Genomic DNA, 10647 nt, shown 5'->3' with positions numbered 1-10647 from the left:
CAATTGTCCATATAAACATGGGTCCATTTCTGGACTCTCTATTCTGTTACAGTGATCTAATTGATTTTCAAATGTTAACCCAACCTGGAATTCACGGGATAAACCCAATTTGTTTGTGATGGATTCTGTTAATATACTGCTACATTCAATTTTTTAATATTTTGTTTAGTTTTTACATCTACGTTCATGATGGCTTTGCCTATAATTTTCCATTCTAGTAACTTCCTTGTGAAACTTATGCTGGTCCCTAAAACATACTGCAATGTGTTCCCTCTTTTATTAATCTCTGGAAAAGTTTGTGTAAGATTACTGTGGTCGGCAGCCTCTAGGATGGTCCCCAAAGGCCCTTCACTTTGGTATTTATGCCCCTGTGCAATCCCCTCCCCTTCAGTGTGGGCCAAATTTAGTGACTCACTTCTAAGAATAGAGTACAGCAGACGTGATGGGATGTCACTTCCAAGATTCGGTAACAAAAAGGCTGTGGTTTCAGTCTTGGGTGCTCACTCACTTGCTCCAAGGAAAGAGAGCTGCCGTGGTGTGACCAGCCCTGTGGAGAGTCCACATGGTAAGGAGCTAAGTGTGGCCTCTGGCCAACAGCCAAAGAAGAACCAAGGTCCTCAGTCAATAGCCTGTGAGAAACTGAGGCCTATTAACAACCACAGGAGTGAGCTTGGAAGTGAATACCCCACCAATCAAACCTTCCAGTGAGACTGCAGACCCAGCCAAGTGTGCAGCTGTGTGGAGACCTTGAACCAGAGGCACCTGGGTAAGCCACACCTTATGTTTATAACCCACACAAACTGCGAGACAATCAATGTCTGAAAGAATTCACTGGTAAAGCATTTAACCCTGGAGTTTTCTTTATAGATGACCTTTAGTTATGGATTCAAATTTTTTAATAGTTATGCAACTATTTAGATTTTCTATGACTTCTTAGGCTGGTTTGAGGTTGTATTTTCTTAGGAATTTCTCCAGTTCTCTACATTTTCACATTTATTGGCATCCAGTTGTCTATAATCTCCTGGTTTTGATGTCTGTGGGCTCTGAAGTGATGTTCCCTTTCACATTCCTGGTATTGGTTATTTGTGCCGTCACGTTTTTCCTGATCAGTCTCACCAGGGGTTCATCAATTTTATTTATGTTTTATTAGTCTTTTCAAATAAACAACTCTTGGCTCCGTGGGTCCTCTCTGTATTTGTTTACTAAGTTATTAGTTACTCTCATCTATTTATTCCTTCCTTCTACTTCCTTTTGGTTTCATTTGCTGTTTTTTCTCTAACTTCTAGAGGAGTGCTTAGGAAACTTTAGCATTTCCTTTCTATGTTTATGTGATTTTTCTGTAAATTATGTATTTTATAGATTTACAGTTCAAAACTATAAATTTTCCATTAAGCATGGCTATAGCTGCATCCCCAAAGTTTCAATGTCATACTTAAATTCTCTTTCAGTTTATAATATTTTCTAACTTCCACTCTGATATCTCCTTTGACCCAGAACTTATTTAGAGATACATTTGAATTAGTTCTAGTAATTTTTTTGTTATTAATTTGTAGCTTAATTCTGAGTTGTCAGAGCAGTCTGTATGATCTTAGTATTCTGAAATTTGTTGAGACTTGCTTTATGACCAGCATGTGGTCACTTTTCATTAATATTCCTGTGTCCATAAGAATAGTGTGTATTCTGCATATTGTGTAAAAATAAGAGCCCTGTTCTATCTAGGCCAATTTGATCAAGCTTGTTAATTGTCTTGTTCAAATTTTACGGATTTTTAAGTCTTTTTTCTGTCACTTATTGGGGAAGCTATGTTATTTGCTGCAAACTTAGAATTCTTATGTTTTACAGGTAAATTAAATATTTTATTATTATGAATTAGCTCTTGTTATTTCTTGGAATATTTCTTGCTCAGTGTCCTTTCTCTGATATTAACTTAGCTACCTTTTTTTTTTTTTTTGATAGTGTTTCCATAGTATATCATTTCCATTCATTTGCTTTCATTCTTTCTGTGTTCTCATAATTTAATGTATCTCTTGTAAAAGCATCAAGTTCTTTTTTAATTAAACTCAGCAATCAATATTTTTATTTTTAATGAAAGCATTTTGTCACTATGCATTGAATGTGTTTCTTAATATATATTTGTTTTAGAATCTACCATCTTCTTAACAGCTTTATACTCGTCTTGCCTGTTCTAAGTCCTCTTTTCCTTCTCTTTTGCCTCCTTTAGAATTGACTCAATATTTTAAAATACTTTTCTCCCACTAACGTGGCCATTTCAGTGTTTTACTATCTTTAAGCAGCAGAGATTACAACATGTTTTGCTGATTATCAAAAGCTAACATCATTATTACTTTTACTTCTAAATGCAAGAGACCTTGGAATATTTTCATCTATACTTCTCTTGGTTGTTGTTGAGATAAAAAAAAATAAAAAATCCTTCAACGTATTTTTAACTCCCCAAATATAGCATTAATATTACTTTATAAAGAACAACATTTGTTCAGACAATATTTATTAGCTCATTTATTGACCCCATTTCTTTGCTCTTCATTTCTTCCTCTGACTCCAAGCAATTGGAATCATTTTTCTTTTGCCTGAAGTACACTCGTAGGGGTTTCCTTTATTTTGGGTCTGTTTGTGAATTCTCTAAGTTGTTCATCTGAAAATGTCTTCATTTCCTTGTCATTTTTGAAGGTTGTTTTTGTTGGGCTTAGAAATCCAAACTTTAAGATTTTATTCTTCTATCTTTTATTTCTGTAAAGAAGGTAATTGTCAGTCTTACTGTTGATCCTTTGAGGATAATCTGCTCCCCCTTCTTTTGGTTGCTTTAAAGATTTTTCTCTTTGTGTTTGCTTTTCAGCAAAATTTTCCTATAACTTTTTTTCTTTATGTTTATCTTGCTTGAGGTTTCTAATGATTTGGAATCTATGGCTTTATGTCTTTTTACCAATTTTGAAAATTCTCAGCCATAATCTCAAGTATTGCCTCTGTCTACTTTTCTCTTTCCTTTCCTTCCAGGACTCCAAATGCACATATCATATTTTTCATTTTACCCCCTGCTCTCTTCTGTATTTTCTAAACTTTTATTTTTCCATTCTTCATTCTGGATATTTTCTTAAGAATTTTCTTTTTCTCTATTAGTTCTTGCTTTAGTTGTATCAAATCTGCTATAAATCCTATCTTATTTCCTTAAATATATTAATGAGCTATTTTAAAGTCTGTGTAAGATAATGCCATTATATAGATCCCTGTGAGTCCTTTCTATTGTTTATTGTTTCTCTTGGGAATTAATCACATTGTCTTAACTCCCCTGCACACCATTATATTTGATTGAATTATGGACATTGTATGTGAACAATTAGAGAGAATTTAAGGTCTAGGATGATGTTATAGTCCTCCAAAGAGAAATATAAGTTTCTTCTCTACAGATATGTAGGGACACTAGCAATCTCAATCATCTTAATCTAAGCAGAGGCTTAGGTAATTCACAGATGAATTGCAGTGTCTGTGAGGGATGGCCTATTTCTGTTGGCACTTCATCCTATGGTGTAGCCTTTCCAATCCAAGTTGTTGAAGTCTACCAGACTGATGCCATGACAGACCCCAAACTCAGTGTTTAGTCCCCTAGTTCTAGGAGTTTGTCAAAAACTCTGCTCAGCTTTTCAGTCTCTCAGGCAGAGTCCCGAAGGAAAAAGTGGGCCCAAACGCTCACTTCTCTGCAATTCTTTTTCCCAGATCTTGGCACGCTATAATTATTCACTAACTTGTTAGCACTCCATGTATTCAACCAATTAAAAAATAATGTTCTCTGAGGAGGGTTGATATGAATTGACTAGTCTGTCATTAACAGAAGCAAATCTATACCATAAATGTTTTATTACCATCATATGTTAAATACTCATACATTCATGGTAGTATGCTGAGAGCATAGCGGTGCACATGTTACATTTCATATAAATTAAGTGTACAATTATTTCTAATTCATCACAGAATATATTTGCAGCGTTCACTGATAGTCAGAGAGCATATCGTTATTGTGGGTTTTGACAGTGTGGTAGCAAGCAAATGGTGTACCTCAATCCCACAGATTTTAGAGTGTGGAGGGATCACCTTGGTCACGTAGACTCCTCCCTCCCCATTTGACAGAGGTTGAGGAATTTACCCAAGATCGTACAACCAGCTAGTGGCACAAGTAAATTTTTAAATCATTATCACACTTCCTAGAGCTCTGAGTTCTTTCTTTCTTAACACACTGGTTTTGCTGACTGAGAAAGCTTCTACATGAATTGGCATTTCAAGTATGTTTTGATACTAAGAAGGAAAAGAGGCTAGAGTGCTGGAGAGGTTGGGCATTCAAGCCATTAGCTACAACTTGAAAGCAAAAGGCTTAATGGCAGGTATGGGTTGATCAAGTGAGGAACCTGACAAATTGTTTTGATGAGAACAATGAAGAAAGCAGACAGGGGACTACGAAAAGTTGAGGTTATCCTATGAAAACATCTTAAAGCAGAAAAGTGAGGATCTTGTTTTGTTATCTGCAAAATGAATGACTTTGCGCTTAAGTTGACAAAGTAATTTCATACATCTGACCACAGTAATGGTAAAGTTGGGCAGGAGGAATGAGAGGGAGGCAGCTGACTATACCGTCTATCAGAGCAGTGGTAAAAAGCATGTCAAGGTGAAAAGGAATGGCCAGGAAGGAATGGAGCCCATTGCAAAAAATATAGTCAAATGTAAGTACACATTTTGTAGAAAATACAAATTTTTTTTCTGGACTCAGATTTAATAAATGTAGGATACCATTTATTTCACAAAGTACTCAAACTAGTCATGAATGCAGTGTTTTTATATTAGTTGTTCCATAAATCCAAAACATTTTTACTTGTATTTTGTGTTTCCATAATATATCTGCTAATAAAGATACCTGCTAAGGTGCTTTAATGAGAGACTTCTTCCTTATGTTACTACCATCACTTCTGAGTGATACTAATTTGTCCATTCACATACTAATTCACTCATTTGAGAAGCACTTATTAACATTTATGCTACGAACTAAGGAAGCAGATAAAAGACATGGATGGGCCTTGCTGCCAAGAAGTTGCTTGGCATACTGATGGAATTTCCCAGTACCCTATGTTGCTCTTGGCTATGCAAACATTAGATTTTTAGATTTTTATTCAAGCTTATTCCATTTAGAAAAAGAGGCCTCATTACTGTTGTTCGTTGAGGTTGCCATTCAGGTATTACGGACGAGCACAGGCCTCGTGACAGGATCTGAGTGACAACTGCAGCCTTTGCATAGTGACAACACTGTCTCACTTTTCCTAATACTGTGTGAAAACAGCAAAGTGATATCTTAGCATTGCTTTTAAATTTAATGACAAAAAAGAGAGCCAATGCTCTTTCCAGGAAAGAAAAAGGCTATGTCACTTCTGTAGTTTTGCCTGGATGCTAATGTCAAATGGACTGGGGACACAAGGAATGCTAACGCTCAGATGGCATTGTTGTTTACAAGTTAGTTAAAATCAAATTATATTAAATATTAATTTCCTCAGTCACATTAGCCACATTCTAAATACTCGGTAGCCACATGTGGCTACTGTGTTGGACAGCACAGACACAGAACTTGTCCATCACCACAGAAAGCACTGGACAGCACTAGAAATGCAATGGTCTCCTAAAATGGTTGAAAGTTGGGATTGCACATGGTGCAATGGGATTGGATAGCAAATGAAGGAATTACAGTCATGCATCACTGAATGACGTCAGTCATGGAAGGACCACATATAAAATGGTGGTCTCTCAAGACCACCGGGAGGCATTGATGTGGCAAGGGCGACCAGGAAACTGCAAGTAACTAGCATTATGGAAAATCCAACCCCAAGCACCAAAGGGAGGAAGAAGAGGAAGGCCACCTGTCCATTCAAGTCCAGAGGCAGAGACGAGGTGCCCAAGACAACCATGGGGGTAAAAAGACCCTTTCAAGGGAGTTCAACAAAAAAAGCCTCTCCTAAAACTCCCAGGCCTTCCATTAAGTCTAAGAAAGCTAAAAGGCCAACACTATTTGGCCATTATCACAGGCTGAATAAGGCACTGAATCAAAATGGAAATGAGCCACAGGAGGATCAAGAAAGTGTGGAGAAACCCACCACTTCATGTGGCCACCTGGGCAGCCAGAACTTCAGAGGGAGTCCAGGAACCTCAGAACTATCTGCAAACTCTCCAAGGTCTAGCCAGTGAGAAATGGCCAACTACTTAGAGACCAAAACATGCAATAACAGTGTACACACATGCTGATGAATAAAATGGTATCAACCTGTTGTGAAAACTTAGAAAAAATAATAATAAAATGGTGGTCTCATAAAATTATAATGGAGCTAAAAAACTCCTATTGTAATAGTGACACCGAATCTTCTATTTTGAGATTTAAACCTCTAGTGCAGGGGTGTCCAAACTTTTTTCAATGTTTTTCACCAAGGGCCATATGCGGTAAAATACACAATCAGTCGGGCCACTCACTCGAGGTGAAGTACGTATTGCCTCACCTGGTTTATTTAAGTAAACTAAATATATTTTTGGAATTTGCTGCGGGCCAATTAAAAACGGATTGCGGGCCGCAGTTGGCCCGCGGGCCTCAGTTTGGACACCTCTGCTCTAGTTTAATTTGGTTTAACAGTATAGTTTAGGTTGGGACTTTCTGAAAGTTTTCTTTGCTTTGCTTTTCTTCCATCACTCCAAACCTTGATGACTCTGTTTACTATATATTTACTGTGCACACACCCACCAGTTTCAATGGTGGTTTACTTCAAACTGTATGCATACCTGGCTCAATAATTTGAAAGAACTTTTTACATCTGTTTAAGATCCACTCCTATCCCTGAAACAAATCAGCCTCTGGGAAGCGCCTTTTTCAGGAATTGGTGACCAACTTCTTTTCCTTTGTTCTGCCTCTCCTTACATGCCTACAAAATCTTTTGGTGGTAATTAAGAGTGGGAAGGCAGTCTTTGTGACAAGGAGTCCACTGTCTTCCCTTAATGCTGGCATTTGGGAATAAACCTGCTGTTCTTTCCACCAACCTCGCCTCTGGAGTTTTGGCTTTTGTGCAGTGAGCAGCCAGACCCTCAGCATGGTAACATTATTGCCTAGTGATGTCATAGCCTTCGTGACATTGTAGTGCAACACATCACACAAATACTTACCACTGTGTTACAATTACCTACAGTATTCAGTACAGTAACATGTTGTACAGGTCTGTAGCCTAGGAGCTGTATGGAAACAGAATTTGCTGCCCCAAAATATGTCTATTTGCCATAAGGATTACTTTAGGCGGGCTAATTTTAAGAAACAGTAGACATGGGAGAAGCTCTGAAAACCAAGCAGAAGTTACTCTTTGTAAAATACATTTACATTTATAAAGGAAATCTCCATTTGTAAGGGTGTCGTCCTCCCAGTACCTGGAAGAGAGGGTTGAAACTAGAAACTCTTATCCAAGCAGAAGACAAGGATTTAAGTCTGCATAATAACCTTACCCTTGTTTACTGTGCTCTTCCTGGTCACCTCTCATAACTGACTCTCCCACCCCCCCACATCTTTTGTCTTCTGCTGAAGATGGTATTTAAGATGGTGGCTTCCACCATTTTGACCAGTTGCTCAGTTTTCTTAGGTCTCTCCCTAAGAAATGCATTTAATGTGGAGATATACATGTTATTAAACTGTTGTTTATTTTTCTGCTGTTAATCTGTCATTTATTTGAGGGATGTCTCAGCCAAGAACCCAAAAGGGCAGAGGAAAAATTATTTTCCCTCCCCTACAGAGCAATAGGCTTTACCATATAGCCTAGGTATGTAGTAGGCGGTACCATTTAGGTTTGCACTCTATCATGTTCACACATTATGATGTAATCACCTAATGATGAATTTTTCAGAACGTATCCTGGTTGTTAATTGGTGCATGACTATGTAATTAAATGTAATGATTTTTGTTTTAAAGTTCAATTGGAACTTTCTAGCATGTAATTAAGATAAATAATACTAATGGAAACAAATTTTCTCCTGCCTTTGGGTGTTTGGATGACCAACTGTTTTGAACCCTATATGTGGGACACACAAAATACCACTGCGTCCAGCACCAGATGGGCCTGGGATCACGAATTGTGTTGTCTACATGTCATCCAACTGCTGGCTGACAGAAAAGGCTCTGCAAAGCACAACACTGAGGAAGGGAAGCACATTTATCCTGCACACTTAACAAATACCCAGTCTGCCAGCTACTGGATTCCACAATATGGGAGAAATCCCTTTTAATGACAGAGTCCTCTCATTCCTGTGGTTAGACACTTGAAGGTTTGCCCTTGACCGGATCACTTGGGAGGGACAGAATGGAGACAATCTGCAGTGGATTTTGTTAAGTGCAACTTATCTTGCTCACGCTGACATAGTATACCATTCTACACTCCATTTACTTGCTCAAATGCAAGTCAATTTGATACATTCTTCTCTTGATCTTGAAACACAAGAGGTACACGGGTGCAGTATTTCTTAAGCCATGTGGATAAACGAGACTAATAATAATGTCAAACCTGTAACTGGGGCTAAATGAGGTTGGTAAGTGCTGGCTTATGTCTTCTGCCTATCCCCTGCTGGAGGGATTCATTACTAGCTGGAGCCAAGGAAGGAAAGAGAAAGAGAAAAAAAAGCATGTATTATTTCCTGAATATCCAATCAGGCCCTCTCTTAATAATCTAGGGTTTGTTACTTATATTATACAAGATGGCCAGCTCCACAGGAGAAGAACTGAAACCCATTATTTCCCTTTGAACGTGTTCTTTCCTGGGAATGGCAGGAGTCGTGCCGCAGCAGGAGGACTGCCCTGCCAAAATGCTTAACTCTAAACCGAAGGGGCCATCACTCTGGGTGCAAAAAGAGAGTTATGAGCTTTGCTGCCCTGGCAGCTCTGGAATTCTTCCCTGGGCCATGAATAATACCTAATGATTCAGAGGAAGTACTGTCAGTTCTTCAAAGCGGACCTAGCTAATTGTGTAATGTTATTCTGAGGCTTTGGAAAAGCCAAAAAAGAAGGGAGATTGGGGAGAAATTCCTTCCTTTGTAATGATCAGCTTACATCCTGCACCATCAGATTTGATTATCCTTATCTTCTCTTGCATAACTGCAAATGTTATGACTGGACATAAGTGACCAGACTTCCAAAAAGGAAAAAGAAAAAAAAATCCAGCCATAGTATTTGACTCTATGGCTGCCTGTGGCGGTAAATTCCTTCGACTGGCCACATACTGTGTGAAAAGCTATTTCCTTTGATTTATTCATTGACTAGTTCTTAACTCCATCAAGTGCCCCCTTCTTCTCACATTAGAAAACAGGCAAAAAGAAAAGTCTGTTCATTTTGTACTATCCCCTTTCATTTAGGCAGTTTAATCTAAATATCCTCTAATCTCTTTTTCTCATATTGCATAGTAATTTTAAAAATTAATTCCTTCTTTTCAAACTAGCTTTTTTAAAAAAAACGAATAAGCAATAACACAAGGACCTGATTAAAATTAGTTAAGCACTATGATAAATAGGAAAATAAGTATCTCACCTACTGTAGACCCTTTTCTCTCCACCTCCAAGCCCATCATTATTACTAGCTGCTGGCATGTGCTCCCAGAATAGCCAAACCCATGTATGTGTGCATTTCCGCCTTGAAAAAAGCATTTTCACATAACACTATATCTTGGTCATAAATAGTGCTACTTCATCCTTTTTCATGGCTTCATAGTATTCTAGCTTGAATATACCATCATTTATTTAACCAGTTCCCTACTGATGGATATTTATGCATTTCCAGTAATTTGCTCATATATGAAAAGACTCCAACAAAGATCTTTGTATACATGTCTTCATATACAAATACAAGTATGTGCATTTTAAACCTTGATAGATATTTCCACATTGCCCTCCAAAGATATTACGTTCATTTAAACTCTCACCAAGTCCTTCTTCCCCACTTCCTTACCAACACAGTATATTCTAATAATATTTCACAGTTTTCCATCAAATGCCAGTTCTGCCTGAGAAACCACACAAGGTGTAGGGACCTCCAAATAAACATTGGGCTCTGGCCCTGGGCCTTCCACACAGTCTCTTGTAAAACCAGTCTCACCTGTATAAACCCTAACACCTAACAGAGCAAAACAAACAAGATGAAAAAAACCAACAAACAAAATAGGTTACATGAACAAACTAACTAAAACTACTTAGAGGTTTCTGGGTACCACCAAGTTTGTGAACTACTCAGTTTGTACTAACACTTGTTTGTGTATGTGCTTTTGGGGGGTTTGAAGGTGATGAGAGGAATCTATAGTTATCAGGTTCTCAAAATGGTTTGTGATTTCTGCCAAAAAGAGCTAAGAATCAGTGACCTAGGTAACACAAAATAGAGATAAAATCAAAATTGTTGGGCCGGCCCAGTGGCTCAGGCGATTGGAGCTCCATGCTCCTAACTCCGAAGGCTACTGGTTCGATTCCCACATGGGCCAGTGGGCTCTCAACCACAAGGTTGCCAGTTCAACTTCTTGAGTCCCGCAAGGGACGGTGGGAAGCACCCCCTGCAACCAAAGATTGAACATGGCACCTTGAGCTAAGCTGTAACTGAAC

This window comes from Rhinolophus sinicus, chromosome 14, assembly GCF_057876585.1.
Source record: "Rhinolophus sinicus isolate RSI-liver-muscle chromosome 14, RSI-T2T, whole genome shotgun sequence".
Taxonomy (NCBI): domain Eukaryota; kingdom Metazoa; phylum Chordata; class Mammalia; order Chiroptera; family Rhinolophidae; genus Rhinolophus; species Rhinolophus sinicus.
This window is presented reverse-complemented; position numbering follows the sequence as displayed.